This window comes from Scyliorhinus canicula, chromosome 4 (assembly GCF_902713615.1).
Source record: "Scyliorhinus canicula chromosome 4, sScyCan1.1, whole genome shotgun sequence".
In the NCBI taxonomy this organism is placed as follows: Eukaryota; Metazoa; Chordata; class Chondrichthyes; order Carcharhiniformes; family Scyliorhinidae; genus Scyliorhinus; species Scyliorhinus canicula.
Window position 1 is genome coordinate 182,103,491 of NC_052149.1, and position 17,918 is coordinate 182,121,408.

The 17,918-nt window shown below is 45.9% G+C and overlaps 1 protein-coding gene across 1 annotated transcript in view; it reads right to left on the bottom strand.

Moving 5' to 3' along the window:
* Positions 1–17,918, bottom strand: part of LOC119965205 (glutamate receptor ionotropic, delta-2-like) — a 591,162-nt gene that overhangs the window by 99,106 nt on the left and 474,138 nt on the right. The window lies entirely within an intron of this gene.

Genomic DNA, 17,918 nt, shown 5'->3' on the forward strand with positions numbered 1-17,918 from the left:
ATAGCTTGAGACTTTAATGGCCCTGATTTTATTTCCCGCCCACCCAGGGCAGTGGTGCCTCGGAGTGGGGTGAAAATTAAAATATTCTATTTACTCCTACAATGGTCCTTTGAAGGACTCTGAGGCCACATGCAAACCTGATCCTCCTTAATGTAGCCAACCCAGCGCAGCTTACATTCACAGCAAAACAATTTGGTAAACAGGGCATCAAACAAGCAACAGGCACTGATGCTGGGTCAACTGATGCCAATAACAATGTGACAGGAGATGCACTTCCTGATCAGAACGTGCATGTTGTTGGACATAATGCATATTTTTGTACCTTTGAAACGAGTGCAGCCTCATTGAATTTCTATACCATTGTTTTTCAGAAAGAAGGCCAACAGAACATCAAAACAGCGATGATATCCAATCACCGGATTGAAACCATCCGAAGACTGGATGCATACAAATAGGAAGCAAATATGGAGCAGGAAGGAGCAGCAACACCTCTTAACTCCAACAATCCTTTCGTTCTGGTTAACCCTCAAAATTAATGGCTCTGTGCAGCACTCAAAACTTCTCATTCCAGATGCTGAAGGCCTCTGTTTCTAGATAGAAGTCGATATGTCAGGAGATAGTTCCATGCTGCTGAATGCCTAACCTATATAAATAACCTGATTATTCAACTAGGGATGTGCTTGGGCCATTAAGGCCATCGCGAAACTTGGATAACCTCCACCTGTTTCTTAACTCCAGGCGTGGGCAGAACAGAAATTCTGGCCCTTAAGAGACTAAGTAGATAAATGAGAAGCACACTAAAGAAAAATATAAAGGGAACAAAACCCTGAGGCTCAAAAGCTTTTAATGATCAACATCCAACATTTTTTTCTCCTTGCAAAATTATATGCTCTATGTATGGATAAATAATTTATAGTTGCTGAGATAATACACATCCGTGCTGATTTTGTATGGCAGAATATTCCATCTGTATATCAATTAAATTAAATGCTTCCCAGCTACAGTTAACATACATGTTCTTACAAGTGCATGATGGATATGTCAAACAACTGATTAAATCTATGGCTTTGAGGAATGCAAAAATTATATGAATGTGCAATTGAGCCATTGTTTTCTCTGTTTCAGCAAAATGAGAGAAATGTCCATTTTTTTCTGCAAGTGACGATACACAAGGGAAATCGCTCAAACATGCAGTATTAAAATATAAAATTCCTGAGAACATGACTTTGTTCATGAAATAAATTCAATAGCCAGTTACAAATTGCTTGAAATATTTATTCTTTATGTTTCTCGAGAGGTTAGATAGATAAGTAGTTTGACCAGATCAATCTCGGATTAACTTTTCTGCATATATATTTTGGAAGGAATAATGAGAGGAGACGGAAACAAATTTGTTCAGCTCCTCAGTCTTGCCACTGTGTGCTGTGCACCTGGGTGCTGGATAATGAATTGTTAAATGAAGGAGGTGAAGGTAGGATTCATAAAAAAAAAATATTTTAATTAGCTTTTTCAGAATGTTTTTAAACATAATTTACATTACACATATTTAACGAACATTTAACAATTCCTCCCTCAACCCGAAAAAAAATGATCAGCTAACTAGCTATCCTTTTTAAGCTGCTGACTGAGACTAATTCCTTAAAGTGAGATATGAACAGGTGCCATCTCTTGTGAAACCCTTCCTCATTACCCCTCAAGCTAAATTTAACCTTCTCTAGGCTTAGAAATGCCAAAAGGCTTCCCAGCCATACTGATGCACGGGGGGAGCAACTGACCTCCAACCCAATAGGATCCACCTCCTCGCCACCAGCAAGGCGTAGGCTAAGACATCTGCCCCCGCCCTTGTCTGGTGTTCTGGCAGGTCTGGCACCCTGAATGTGGCCCCTAGGCTCTGTTCTCTCAGCCAGGCTCCTTACTCACCACACCCTCCCCACCAGGCTCCTTACCTTTCCCCCTCCTCAAAGGATCCCTCCCGCCACACCCCCTCCCCCTCCGCCGAAGGAACCTTCTTTCCCTCCAGGATCCTTCTCCCCCCCCAGGCTCCCATGCTTCCTCGGTTCCTAGCTCTCCTCTGATTCCTTGACCCCCCTTCAAACTCCCTCAAATACTCCACCTTCCCCCCGTAACACGTACCTCCCCAGGCACATTCACCCCTCCAAATACCTTCCCCGCCTCCCAGATACACTCACCCCACACCTTCATCTGCCCCTTCCAGATTCATCCCCACCGACATCTTAATCTGTCCCTCCCAGGGGGGGGGCTCTCAACCTCAGCCCCCCCCCCCACCCCCCCCTCCCTCTGCCTCCCTAAGGACTTTCTCACCCAATCACACATAACTTTCCTCCCTGCCTCCCCTTTGCCACATCCTTCCGAGCTCACGGCAAAGACACTGGGGGCGAGGTTCTCCGTTGGGCTGACGGCGAAATCGAGAAACACGATTGTGTGGAGAATAGATTCTGTCATCTCGACAGCGGAATCAATGCGGTCTGGAGCGGATGTACAGTAAACATTGTTTGCATATCATTAATGGGCCTCTGCGATCCACCTCCGGGGCCCCTGCGATCCTCCTCCAATGGGCTGTGTTCCCAACAGTGCAGTTCACTAGTGCTTTAAAAATCGTGAAACCGGCATTGTGGCTGCTGAGGGAAGGAGAGGGGGCACAGAAAGTGTCCAACATCATCATAGCATTCTGACAGTTGTGCCACTGGCTTCTGTCAGGGCCGGCGGGGAGGTGGGCTGTGGAGCCGGGGTGGAACGGAACACCATTGCCGCAGCCTGCAAGGTCGCCATGCAGCTGTGCACGTTGCTAACAGCCCATGTGAACATAGAGCCATGGGTTATATAGGTCCCCCCCCCCAGGCCACCCCCTGAGGTGCCCTCGGGCCCCAGCTGACCCATCAGCTGTATGGATGTGCTCCAGCACAACCAGTGCCACCTTGTTGGCTGATAAGTGTGTGTAGGGAGTGGAATGTGCATGTGTGGTTGCAGCTTGTCAGCCTCCTGAGTGTCAATCTCTGACCCGGCGAATCCCGCCCTATTTTTCATTGGAATCAAATGTGTTCCACGTGGTTCCGGTGCCAGCCACTCCACAGTCACTGAATCGGTCAAGAGTCCAGTTTTGCTGTCGTGAAAGTTCAAGAATTCTGCGTCACATCAACACTTAGTTTCAGAAACCGAGAATCCAGACCTGAATTTTCGAACCAGTCAGACACCAGCAAAACTGAAGCTGCAGTGTGGCGATATCCCATGTCACCTTTGGCATGAGGATTCGCACACCATTCGAAGCATGATGTGTTTCTCCAGGGTCTGGGAACTGCAGGCCTCCAGCATCATCTTCTCCTTGGATGTCCATGTTGCAAGCAAGGCCCCCCACCCCCCACCCACCATTGAACCTGTCAGTCGGACCCAGGAACTCTTTTGTACAACAAGTAGGTTGACGAGGTGATCTGGTACGGGTCCAAAATATATGAGATTTAAAAAAATTAAATTGGACGTAACTATTTCCTTTGGTTAGTAAGTCAGTAGTTCGAGGCAGAAATTTAAGATCACAACTAAATGAGCAAATGGAGAGTTTTGAAGATTTATTTTACATTGAATGCTGTTAAGTTGGCATATCAAGGGCAGCACGGTGGTGCAGTGGGTTAGCCCTGTTGCCTCACGGCGCCGAGGTCCCAGGTTCAATCTTGGCTCTGAGTCATTGTCCATGTGGAGTTTGCACATTCTCCCTGTGTTTGCGTGGGTTTAACCCCCACAACCCAAAGATGTGCAGGCTAGGTGGATTGGTCACACTAAGTTGCCCCTTAATTGGAAAAAGAAATGAACTGGGTACTCTAAATTTATATTAAAAAAAAGTTGGCATATCAGAAACAGGAAGGAATATCCACACAATTCTTAAAAAAGGGACAAATATTTTAACAGGATACATTTAATAAAGTACTGCAAGAGGTTGGGGCAAGACTCTAATGGGGCAGTTCTTTCAGAAAACTGGCATAGCTTTGATGGGAAAGAGGGATTTCTTTTGTGCGATAAAATTGTATTATTTTCTGCCAAAAAGCCCATAAAACTAAAGCACAGATATTGCTATAAAGTAACTGAACAAACCATTGAGGAATACAACAAAAATAACGTCAATTACGAAAATGAGTGCAATCAAAAAAATCTGTAGGACTAAAATAAAAAACAGTAATGTATCACTAAAAATTGCAGCATTATGCAAATTGAAACATACATGTAACAATGACGAAAAGTACGGCCTGAAAGAATTTCCATATGTCAATCACCTCAGTTGAATCTCAACTCCTCTTATATTTAAGATATACCTGCATATAACTGGAGGTGGCAAATGCAACTAATGTTGGATCCACATAGAAAGCATCTCACTTATTCTGAGCTAGTTATTGCAAACTAATTTGGGAGGGATATCATAGAATCCTCAGAGACCGAAGGAGAATACTAAATAATAGTAATGCACAATGAAACATTCAAATAGATAAACGCTCTTATTCTCTCATTGAGCAACATATGCTGTTCTCGTGGATGAAAAAGCAGCCGCAACAGCAAATCCTGATAAAAATATCATTCACAGGACAGCCAAACATAATGACCCGCAAACGAAGTAGGCATCAGCACAGATGCACACTCTGTGGTGCTGAGCGAAAGCACAGGGTGAATCACTGAACACTGAAAGATAGAATAATGGTGGTTATTGGAAAAAGGGAGGTGGTTGGCAGCTGGTACTAATCAGAAATGCAACCAGCTGAGAGTGCACAGTAATGGGGGCTTGTACAGTACAAGAATCCTGCTGAGGAGCCACGTGCATCCTTGCATCTTGGACTGTGGTATGGATAGCCTGAATGAGATCCACACATGAATATGCATTGCCATATTCCTGCCTGAAGCAATACTGCTCATCAACACACCCGTTTGCCACTGAGTATAGAGTCATACAGCTAGATGGCAGCTTCTCAATCCATCATGCCTGAGCTAGTTCTTTGAAATATTTCTGTTCCTAATATATTTAAAAATTAAAACCAATCAACACACAATTATATACCATTGTTATGCAGCACATTAGCATTTCCATACCACAACAGCAATGATATGCAGCAACCTGGGAGGCATTGTCGCTTGACCAGTAATTCATTGAATGTTATTGATGCTATGGGGACCCGGGTTCGAATCCCACCACAGCAGATGGTGGAATTTAAAAACTCAATAAATCTAACTATGACCATGAAACCATGTAGATTGTCGTAAAAAAAATCTGATTCATGAGTGTCCTGTAGGGAAGGAAACCTGCTCACTTTACCTGGTCTGGTCTGATTACAGAATATGATTGACTCTTAAATGTCTTTTGAAATTGCTGAACAAGTCACTCAGTTGTAATCAGCCACTTCAAATGGAACAGAAAGGAATGAAACCAGACGGATCACCCGGCATTAAACCAGGCACCAGAAATGACAACGGCAAACCCAACCCTGTCGACCCTGTAAAGTCCTCCATACTAGCATCTGGGGGCCTTGTGCCAAAGCTGGGAGAGCTGTCTCATTGACTAGTCAAGAAACAGCATGACAGAGTCATACTCACAGAATCATTCCTTCACAGATAATATCGGGGCAACATCACCATTCCGGGGTATGTCCTGTGCCACCAGCAGTGCAGGCACAGCAGAAGTGGCAGCATGGTCAGCAGAGGGTTTCCTGGGAGTCCTCAACATGGACTCTGGACCCCGTGAAGTCTGATGGCACCAGATCAAATATGGCCATGAAAACATCCTGTTGATTGACATGCATCATCCCCACTCAGCCGATGAATAAGTGCGCTGTAGCCACCTGAGATGGCCATTAACAAACACAAAATGGAAGACTGCAAAGAGTGCAGGGAAAACGGACATGTTAAAGAGCAAACAGCTTGCAGAGCAATTATGTATTGGGACAACTGCAGAAACCGGTTTCTGACTGCTGCAGAGACCAGGCAGCGCTGTGAAAGAGAAGTCGTTAGCATATTAATGAGGTGATACCGGGCAAGTCCCAGATACAATGGACACAAATTAAGTATTAATCAATACATTCTATAGGAGTCCAGACCCAGTGGCGCCAGAAAAGCCCAGGACAATAAGTCCTAAGAACCGCCCCAGCAACCAAGGAACGGCCCTATGATTGGGGGGTTCAAAACATATCGATTGGGAAGAGGCCCAATCGATCCCTAGCAGGTAAGGGAGTCCGCCCAAAGGGGCGCGGACCCCCTGGGACCTATAAAAGAAAGGTCCCACACATGGTTCAGTCTCCTGTCTCCGGCCTCCGGCTCCAGCCTCCAGACCCCTGTCTTCTACATCAGCCGTTGAGCAGCAGCCACCAAAACATAAGTGCCTAAACAACGACCGCTACCTGAAACCGGCATTACTGACACCCTTGCCAACTGATAGCGATTCGAAGTCTGCAGACCAGAACAGAGCCTTGTTCCCTGACCTCGCAGTTCCTTCTTAGCTAAGTATTAGTTGTTTAGTGGTAGAAGTAAGTTTAATCTTTAGCGTGTGCATGAGTGTTATTATAATTGTGTTATAATAAACTCTAATTGTTTTGGACTTACTAATTGGTGTACAGCTTTATTGCTTTGAACTTGACCTTGAAACCTGTAGCGGTGTCTTTACGGCACCTGGCGACTCCAGAGCTTAGAACGTGAAACAGAGCCAAGTGAGTGTTAAGCACACTCACCCAGAACGACCAACAACGCCCCCTTGTTAAATACCACTTGGGGGAAGCACTGAGGGTGGAACTGGCAGAACACGGGTGGGGGAACTTCAATCTCCGACACCAAGAGTAGCTTAGCAGTACCACCACAGTCCAGGGTGGCCAGTCCCAAAGGACATAACTGCAAGACTGGCACCACGGCAGGTGATGAGAGAACCATTAAGAGGGAAAAACTTGACCTCATCATAACCAGATTGCCTGACGCAGATGCATCTGTCCTGAACAGTATCGTAGGAGTCACCAATGCACAGTCCTTGTGAAGACGATGCCCTGTCTTCACATTGACAATACCTTTCATTGTGTTGTGTGGCACTACCATCCTGCTAAATGGTATAGACTTTGAACAGATCTAGTAGCTCAAAACTGGGCACTGAGGTGCTATGGGCCACCAACAGCAGAATAATTGTATTCAACCACAATATGCAATCTCATGACCCAGCATATATCCCACTCTACCATTACCCCAAGCCAGGTTCAATGAAGTGTTCAACAGTGCATGTCAGGAGCAAAACCAGGCATATCTAAAAATGAGTTGTCAATCAGGTGAAGCTATAAAACAGGACTACTTGTGTGCCAAACAGCATGAGCAGCAAGCAATAGAGAGAGCTAAGCAATCTCACGGCCAACTGATCAGACCTAGCTTCTACAGTCCCTCCACATCCAGCCATGTATGGTGGTGGACAATTAAACAACTCACTGGAGGGAGTAGGCTCCACAAATACCCCCATCCTCAATTATGGAGGAGCCCAACACATCCGTGCAAATGATAAGGCTGAAGCATTCACAACAATTTTCAACCAGAAGTGCCAAGTGGATGATTCATCGTGGCCTCCTCCAGAGGATCACAGCGTCACAGATGTTAGTCTTCAAGCAATTTGATTCACTACCGGTGATATCAAGAAATGGCTTAAGGCACTGGATACTGCAAAGGCTATGGGTCCTGACAATATTCCAGCAATAGTCCGGGCGACTTGTGCTCCAGAACTTGCCGCGTGCCCTAGCCAAGCTGTTCCAGCACAGCTACAACACTTGAATCCAACCGGCAATATTGGAAAATTGTCCAGGTATGTTCTGTACATAAGAAACAGGACAAATCCAACCCAGCCAATTACCACCTCATCAGTTAAGTCTTGAACATCAGTAAACTGAAATAAGAAGTCATCAGCAGCGCTATCAAGTGGCACTTACTCAGTAATGACCTGCTCACGGGTGCTCAATTTGGGTTCTGCAGGGTCACTCAACTCCTGACCTCATTACAGCCTTGGTTCAAACATAGACAAAAGAGCTAAATGCCAGAGGTGAGGTGAGAGTGACTGCCTTTGACATCAAGGCAGAATTTGACCGAGGACTGGATTCCCCATTACACCAGCCATGTGTTTCTCGGTGATGTGCCTTTCGCTTGGGGTGGGATTCTCTACTCCCGCTGCTTGTCAATGGGATTTCCCATTGAAGCCATCCAGCATCGCCAGGAAATCCATCGGCGGGGTGTATTGCCAGTGGGAATAGAGAAACCCAATGGTCGGGAAATTATGTCGGCGTATGGCATCACGAGGTCCGAACAAAACGAGTCATTAGCAATCAAGGGGAAAGCCCTCTGCTAGTTAGAATCATACCTGGCACAAGGAAGATGGTTGTGGTGATTGGAAGTCAATCATCTCAGCTCTAGGAAATCACTGCAGGGGTTTCTCAGGTTAGTGTCCGAGGCCCAACCATCTTCAGCTGCTTCATCAACGATCTCCCTTCTATCATAAGGTCAAAAGTGGAGATGTTTGCAGATGACTGCATGATGTTCAGTATCATTTGCAACTTCTCAAATACTGAAGCAGTCCTTGTCCAAGTGCAGCAAGACCTGGAGAATATCAAGGCTTGGGCTGACAAGTGGCAAATTACATTCACACCGCACAAGTTTCAAGCAATGACCATCTCCAATAAGAGAGGATCTAACCATTGACATTCAATGGTATTACCATAGTTGAATCCCCCATAATCAACATCCTGGGGGCTAATATTGACCAGAAACTGAACTGGACTACCCATATAAACTCTGTGACTACAAGAACAGGTCAGAGGCTAGGAATCCTGCGGTGACTAACTCACCTCCTGATTCCCCAAAACCTGTCCATCATCTACAAGGCAGGAGTGTAATTTAATACGCTTCACTTGCATGGGATGAGTGCAGCTCCAACAACACTCAAGAAGCTTGACACCATCCAGGAAAAAGCAGTCCGCTTCATTGCTACTCCTTCCACAAACATTAAGTTGCTCAACCACAGACAAACAGTGGCCACCATGTGTACCATCTACTGCACAAACTCACCAAGGTTCCTTTGGCAGCACCTTCCAAACCCATGACCACTACCATCTAGAAGGACAGGAGCAGCAAATGCCTGGGAACACCACCACCCCAAAGTTCGCCTCCAAGCAACTCACCATCCTGACTTGGAAATATATCACCATTCCTTCACTGTCGCTGGGTCAAAATCTTGGAACTCCCTCTCCAACAGAAGTGTGGATATACCTGCACCTCACGGACTCTTGAGCAGTGGCTCAAGAAGACAGGTCACCACCACCTTCTCAAGAGAAACTAGAGATAGGCAATAATCCATAAACAAATTTTTTTAAAAAATGCTCTCAACATCCTATTTTGAAGTAGTATAGAGCAGAATTCTTCGATCTGAGACTAAGTCCTGCTGTGGAGGCTGGCGGGAAAACACGCCAAATCTTCCCAACCTGACCTAATTAATTATGCAACCCCATGTTTTGCACCATATTCTATGGCAGACAGGCCTGATGGTATGTAGTGCGCCGTGATATCAAGGTGCCGTATCACTGACCCACCATTTGGGAAAGAAGATGGGCCACCAGGAACATTTTGAGGCTGCAGGATGGAACCCCTCCAGCGCGCTGAATCTGGAAAGTCCACCTGTAGGTGCACCCCCCACCCACTGCTCTGGTGTTTCTGGGTCCAGGTTTTATGGCGAGCTGCAACCCGAACTCTGGAGGCAGTCCCAGGCGCAGTTCAGGTGAGTCCTGACATCTCCATCCCACGTTGTTCCAGATGTGTTTTGTACAAATGTGTTTTCCTCTTGGTGTCGTGGAGAATCGGGCGTGGGTGGAAGATTCCAGTCACATCTTCAACTTCATCTAATTATCAGGAAGCCAACCAGTTTCACACTGGACTTTAGTGGGTTTCGCAACCTGCCATGGTGGGAACCCGTGTACGATCCCGTGGGATATTCATGCCGGCGTAGCCGATTTTTGGACTCTCGGTGAATTCTTCACCCCCGCCTGCCACTGAAGCCCTCGACGGACCCATGGGAGAATTCCTCCCATAGCATAGAACATAGAACATAGAAAAATACAGCACAGAACAGGCCCTTCGGCCCACGATGTTGTGCCGAACCTTTGTCCTAGATTAATCATAGAATTTACAGTGCAGAAGGAGGCCATTCGGCCCATCGAGTCTGCACCGGCTCTTGGAAAGAGCACCCTACCCAAGGTCAACACCTCCACCCTATCCGCATAACCCAGTAACCCCACTCAACCAACATGAAGGGCAATTTTGGCGACTAAGGGCAATTTATCATGGCCAATCCACCTAGCCTGCACATTTTTGGACTGTGGGAGGAAACCGGAGCACCCGGATGAAACCCACGCATACACGTGGAGAACATGCAGACTCCGCACAGTGACCCAAGCCAGAATCGAACCTGGAATCCTGGAGCTGTGAAGCAATTGTGCTATCCACAATGCCACCGTGCTTCCCTTAAGAACAAATTAACCTACAGTCCATCATTCTACCGCAATCCATGCACCTATCCAATAGCCGCTTGAAGGTCCCTGATGTTTCCTACTCAACTACTTCCACAGGCAGTGCATTCCATGTACCCACTACCCTCTGGGTAAAGAACCTACCTCTGACATCCCCCCTATCTCATCCACCATTCACCTTAAATTTATGTCCCCTTGTAATGGTTTGTTCCACCCGGGGAAAACGTCTCTGACTGTCTACTCTATCTATTCCCCGGATCATCTTATAAACCTCTATCAAGTCGCCCCTCATCCTTCTCCGTTCTAATGAGAAAAGGCCTAGCACCCTCAACCTTTCCTCGTAAGACCTACTCTCCATTCTAGGCAACATCCTGGTAAATCCCCTTTGCACCTTTTCCAAAGCTTGCACATCCTTCCTAAAATGAGGCGACCAGAACTGCACACAGTACTCCAAATGTGGCCTTACCAAGGTTTTGTACAGCTGCATCATCACCTCACGGCTCTTAAATTCAATCCCTCTGCTAATGAACGCTAGCACACCATAGGCCTTCTTCACAGCTCTATCCACTTGAGTGGCAACTTTCAAAGATCTATGAACATAGACCCCAAGATCTCTCTGCTCCTCCACATTGCCAAGAACCCTACCATTAACCCTGAATTCCGCATTCTTATTTGTCCTTCCAAAATGGACAACCTCACACTTTTCAGGGTTAAACTGCATCTGCCACTTCTCAGCCCAGCTCTGCATCCTATCTATGTCTCTTTGCAGCCGACAACAGCCCTCCTTACTATCCACAGCTCCACCATTCTTCGTATCGTCTGCAAATTTACTGACCCACCCTTCAACTCCCTCATCCAAGTCATTAATGAAAATCACAAACAGCAGAGGACCCAGAACTGATCCCTGCGGTACGCCACTGGTAACTGGGCTCCAGGCTGAATATTTGCCATCCACCACCACTCTCTGACTTCTATTGGTTAGCTAGTTCGTTATCCAACTGGCCAAATATCCCACTATCCCATGCCTCCTTACTTTGTGCAAAAGCCATAAGCCTACCATGGGGAACCTTATCAAATGCCTTACTAAAATCCATGTGCACTACATCCACTGCTTAACCTTCATCCACATGCTTGCTCACCTCCTCAAAGAATTCAGTAAGACTTGTAAGGCAAGACCTACCCCTCACAAATCCGTGCTGACTATCCTTAATCAAGCAGTGTCTTTCCAGATGCTCAGAAATCCTATCCCTCAGTACCCTTTCCATTACTTTGCCTACCACCGAAGTAAGACTAACTGGCCTGTAATTCCCAGGGTTATCCCTATTCCCTTTATTGAACATGTTGTGTAACATAACTACAAAGAGAGTAAAAGATAGACAAACCCTGTTAATGCAGTGTCAGCAGATTATCATGGCTTGAGCCTATGGGTGAAATTAAGCTCAGTGCTACTGGGAATATAGTTCTGAAATAGTAGTCGGGTTTTACACCAGAAAAATTTAACATAAAGTGCAACAGGGTCTGATTTTAACAGTATGTGCCATTCCACGGGATATATTCAAATTATAATTTGTGCATTCACATTGTAGCAATAAAATGTATTGATTACGAAGAAAGAGTGCTTTGAATGCTACAAAACAAAAAGAAATGCCTTTGGCACTGGCATTAGTGCTAACACAAACGGTGAGAATAAAATTTAGCCTGTGGTACTCCAGAATAAATTTGATGTCTCATTCAAGGTTTTGCCAGCGGCCAACAGAATAAATAATTAATAAGAAACTTGATAACTGACAGATCGTTGCAGGCATTCTTTCTCTTGGGTGAAGAGCTATCATTACCCCCACATTTGTCATGCCTGACAGTTGTGCAACTTTCATACTCAAGGAGAAACTGCTGTAATAATGTTCCCAGTATGTCTATTCTTTAAAATAAATCTGAAGCATAAATTATTTACATTCTATGATATTTGCACAGGGTTGGGATATAGAATTTTACTAATTAAATACTTGAGGTTGAGACACATTGGTGGTGGTGGGGGGGGGGGGGGGGGGGGGGGGGAATGCGGGGCAGGTTTCTGGAATAAAACGTAGGGAGGGTGCTTGGGTGGGGGGGGGGGGGGGGCGTTCATGATTATCAATAGGCGATGAGTGACAGATGTGACAGGAATTTCCAGAGTAAAATACTCTCTTGCAAGTTTAAAGTACTACAGTATTGTTCTGCAGTGCTGCATGTGAGATGAGAGACCTGGCCTAGTCCATCAAATTGATTTTACAGGCACTAAAAAAACATGAGATGGCTGAAAGATGGGGGGTTAACAATTCATTTAGGAATGCAGTAGTGATCCAAGTCTCAATACTTTGCAGTTAAAAGTCCTGGGTGCGTTGCTGTCTCCTAGGTGTTGGGGCAAGGAATATTTGAAAGAGATAAAATGGCTGTGAAATCGGATGGAGATTGGGATTCAATGATAAGAAAAAAAGCCCTTAAGACCTGCACGGCAGACTTTAGTAGATTACAAAGCATGCTGGAAAGTAACCTAAGGGTGATCATTTACAGACTATTCTTCAACATAAGTGCTAATTGAAAGAAGAATTAGAAAATTCGGATCTCCATGAAAAGCTAAGGGATTTTCTAAGGAAGTCATGGGTACTGGGAACAATGAATCGGAATCACAGAAAAATACAGTGCAGAGGAGGCCCTTCGGCCCATCAAGTCTGCATCGAAGCCTGGAAACCACTTGACCTGCCTACCTAATCCCATTTGCTAGCATTTGGCCCATGGCCTTGAATGCTATGATGTGCCAAGTGCTCATCCAGGTACTTTTTAAAGGATGTGAGGCAACCCACCTCCACCACCTTCCCAGGCAGTGCAATCCATACCGTCACCACCCTCTGGGTAAAAAAGCTTTACCTCAAGTCCCCCTAACCTCCTGCCCCTCACCTTGAATTTGTGGCCCCTCGTAACTGACCCTTCAACTAAGGGGAACAGCTGTTCCCTATTCACCCGTTCCATGCCCCTCATAATTTTGTACACCTTGTTGAGGTCGCCTCTCAGTCTTCTCTGCTCCAGCAAAAACAACCTAAGCCTATCCAACCTCTCTTCATAACTTAAATGTTGTGTCCTCTTCTGTAGGGACAAGTGACATCTGAACAGAAATGGAGCTTGTAAGATGAATAAACAGTGGTATGAACAGTATTTAAACTGGAAAGTAATGTGGGAGGAAAACAACACATCAGCGAATGAGTGGAGAAGGTAGAAATATAAGGTTTAATAATTATATAAACATTCCAAAAAAAGAATTGTGCCACAAGAAGGTTTAAAATAAAATTAACGAGCTATAAGAAGAAAAAAAAGGACAAGATAAAGTAAAGGTCTTGGATTATCAAAAAACAAACAAAAATAATATTGAAGACAAGAAAGAAAAGAGATAAAGAACATTTAATTCAATGCTGAGCCCAGTAAATAAAAGAAGGCAATTAGCTGTAATTATTTACAGGAAGGTACTTATTTGCATTAACAAAAATCTGGCTAAAAACTGGGCAGGGGTAGAAAACATTAGGCAGAATTTTCAGAAAAAATAGCAAAATGCCATATTCAACGAGAAAATCAGTGGGATTCCTGTTGGGCCCGGCAGTGCGATCCACATCGCAACTTTCAGGCACTTTGAAAACGTTTTTTATTCCCTCCATATGAAAAATGCCACGTCTAAGAAGCATCTCCTCCACAATAGTCCTCAACACCGGAGCCCTGCAAGGATGTGTGCTTAGTCCTCTACTGTACTCCCTATACACACATGATTGTGTGGCAAGATTTAATTCCAACTCAATCTATAAGTTTGTGGATGATACGACTGTGATGGACGGTATCTCAAACAACGACGAATCAGACTACAGGAGGGAGATAAGTCATTTGGTTGCATGGTGTACCGAAACAACTTCCCTCTAAATGTTGGAAAGACCAAGGAACTGATCATCGACTTCAGGAAGCATAGCACAACACACACTCTCGTCTGCATCAATGGCTCTGAAGTGGATATAGTCGATAGCTTTAAGTTCATGGTGGTCACCATCACCAACAGTCTGTCCTGATTCACTCATGTTGATGCAACAGTCAAGAAAGCCCAACAATGTCTCTACCTCCCACGGAAGCTAAAGAAATTTGGCATGTCTGCATCGACTCTCATAAACTTCTAAAGATGTGCGATAGAGAGTATCCTATCCAGCTGCATCACAGCCTGGTATAGCAACTGCTCAGTCCAAGATCGCAAGAAACTGCAGATTGTGGTGAACTCAGCCCAACGCATCACACAAGGTTGCCAACCCCACATTGATTCTGTATGCACCTCCCACTGCCTCAGGAAGGCAGAGAGCATTATCAGAGACCCCTCCCACCCAGACATTGCCTTCTTCCAGACCCTTCCATCAGGCAGAAAGTACAGAAGTCTGAAGACTGACACATCCAGACAGAGGAACAGCTTCTTCCCCGCAGCTACAAGACCCCTCAACGACTCCTCCTCGGACTGATCTGTTCCCTGTAAGAACACTATTCACGACACTCTATGCTGCTCTTGCTCATGTATTTGCTTTGTTTGGCCTCTTTTTCCACACTGTAATCAATCACTGTTTGTCGATGTACAATTTGTCAATGTTCTCTATTGATTATTCTTTTGTCTACTATGTACGTATTGTGTACATTCCCTCGGCGTACTTCGGTACATGTGACAATAAATCAAATCAAATCAAATCACTCCTCATCATAATCTGAAGCTTGCCTCAGTCCCTGAGGACGACGGCTGAATGGTTCAACTGCATGGTGGAGACCATGGCAGGTCTCCAGGATTGGCAGATGACATTGAGCCTTCTGGAGCTCACTTCACCTGCCTTTCCATCCCATCGAGCAACCCAGGGCCCATGAGCACCTGGAGGGAGGAGGATCTACTGGAGCACATCCTGGTGCCTTCAACCAAGGAGACCCTGGGAGAACAAGCCAATCTGAATCCTCCTTCCTGAGACCGATGCAACTCAAGTGCAGCAGGCAGAATAGGGTGAGGCAACAACACCAGTGCCTCCCAAAAGTAGGCCCAAGGGCATGTCAATCAACAGGCTGTGGAAGGCAGTTGGTCGCCTCCACCTCTGAGAATACACCATCCTGAGAATACGACCAGGCATAGTGCGAGGGTTCGCAAGTAAGGAGTTGTAGGAGCATAGCGTTAGACACAGGTAGTTGCAGGTCATTATGACTTGTTACATTTGCACTTGTCACTTAATATAGATAGAATGGAGAGTTGGGCAGAGAAATCGCAGATGGAGTTCAATCCAGGCAAATGCGAGGTGATGCATTTTGGACGATCTAATTCAAGAGCAGACTATACGGTCAATGGAAGAGTCCTGGGGAAAATTGATGTACAGAGAGATCTGGGAGTTCAGGTCCATTGTACCCTGAAGGTGGCAACGCAGGTTGATAGAGTGGTCAAGAAGGCATACAGCATGCTTGCCTTCATCGGACGGGGTATTGAGTACAAGAGTCGGCAGGTCATGTTACAGTTGTATAGGACTTTGGTTAGACCACATTTGGAATACTACGTGCAGTTCTGGTCGCCACATTACCAGAAGGATGTGGATGCTTTGGAGAGGGTGCAGAGGAGGTTCACCAGGATGTTGCCTGATATGGAGGGTGCTAGCTATGAAGAAAGGTTGAGTAGATTAGGATTGTTTTCGTTGGAAAGACGGAGGTTGAGGGGGGACCTGATTGAGGTCTACAAAATTATGAGAGGTATGGACAGGGTGGATAGCAACAAGCTTTTTGCAAGATTGGGGATGTCAATTACAAGGAGTCACGATTTCAAGGTGAGAGGGGGAAAGTTTAAGGGAGATGTGCGTGGAAAGCTTTTTACGCAGAGGGTGGTGGGTGCCTGGAACGCTTTGCCAGCGGAGGTGGTAGAGGCGGGCACGATAGCATCATTTAAGATGCATCTAGACAGATATATGAACGGGCGGGAAACAGAGGGCAGTAGACCTTGGAAAATAGGGGACAGGTTTAGATAAAGGATCTGGATCGGCGCAGGCTGGGAGGGCCGAAGGGCCTGTTCCTTTGCTGTAATTTTCTTGGTTCTTTGTTCTTTGTTCTTAATTAAATGTTATTGTTGATGGCCACCTTAACACCTCACATTCTTTAGCCCTCTTCCCAGTGGCAGAACGCTTCTCCATGACAGGACAAAGTTCTTCTCACCGGCTCTCAATGTCAGGCAGATGGTCTGATCCACTCATTCTGAATCTTTCCTTCACAGTGATAAGACTCAGACAATGTTCAGTGAACCCTAGACCCTCACCACTAATCCCCCTCCAGAGCCTAGTGACAAAGGAATGTAGCACTGCATCTCAGTCACACATGATCAGGGGAATCAGCACCTGGTTTCAGAGAGACAGGATGTGTTTTAACTTTGTGTATTTGTCCTATATTTTTAATGTATGGAACGATCTGCCTGGACTCTGCGCAGAACAATACTTTTCACCGTACCTTGGTACATGTGACAATAAATCTAAATAATAGCTGAGGAGTATCACAGACCATTCCTCACTGCAAGTCGTCATCAACCCCCGGAATTGATTCGTCAGCAGATAGTCAAGGACTCGCTAACCCCAGCACCCTGATGAGTTAGATGTCTGCAACATTCAACCCTTGGTCGCAGAGGGGTCAGACATCCTGGGTGGGATGATGTGGGTATGTTTGTGCTGCTGGACAAATTGCTGGTGCTAATCCATGACGCGGGAGGCGATGAGGCCATCACTAACCCTCTTGCCCATGCGCACCCTTGGCTCTGCCTGGCCTCCATCTTACAGATCCTTAGCGGCCTCATCCTCAACTCCCTCCTGAATGTCCTTCCCATCCAAAGGCACATGACGCTTCTCCAGTTCCTCCACAATAAGTTGCCACCCCGCTGCAGAGCCAGATTATGTAGAGCACAGCAAACCACCACAATGTCAGAGACCCTCTGGGGGCTGTACTGTAGGGTCGCACTGAACTTGTTGAGGCAGCGGAAGTGCATCTCCAGGAGGCCGGTGTACCATTCTATCATAGAGCAGGTGGCACTGTGAGCCTCTTTGGACCGGCACTCTGCTGCAGTCTCTGGCCTCCGCACTGGCGTCATCAGCCAAGACCTCAGGGAATATCCTTTGTCCCCAATAAGCCATACTTGCAGCCTGGGGTGATCCTCAAAAATGCCATGGATCTGTGATTGCCCAAAAATGGAACTATCAATCATGCTCCCTGGAAAAGGTGCGCGCACGTGTAAGAATTCCATCTGGTGGTGAAACTTGAACTACACATTTGGGAAGTTGAACCTCATCCTGTCCGTGAAGGAGATGCCCTGTTGCGACTGAGCATGTAGAGCGACATGGGTGCAGT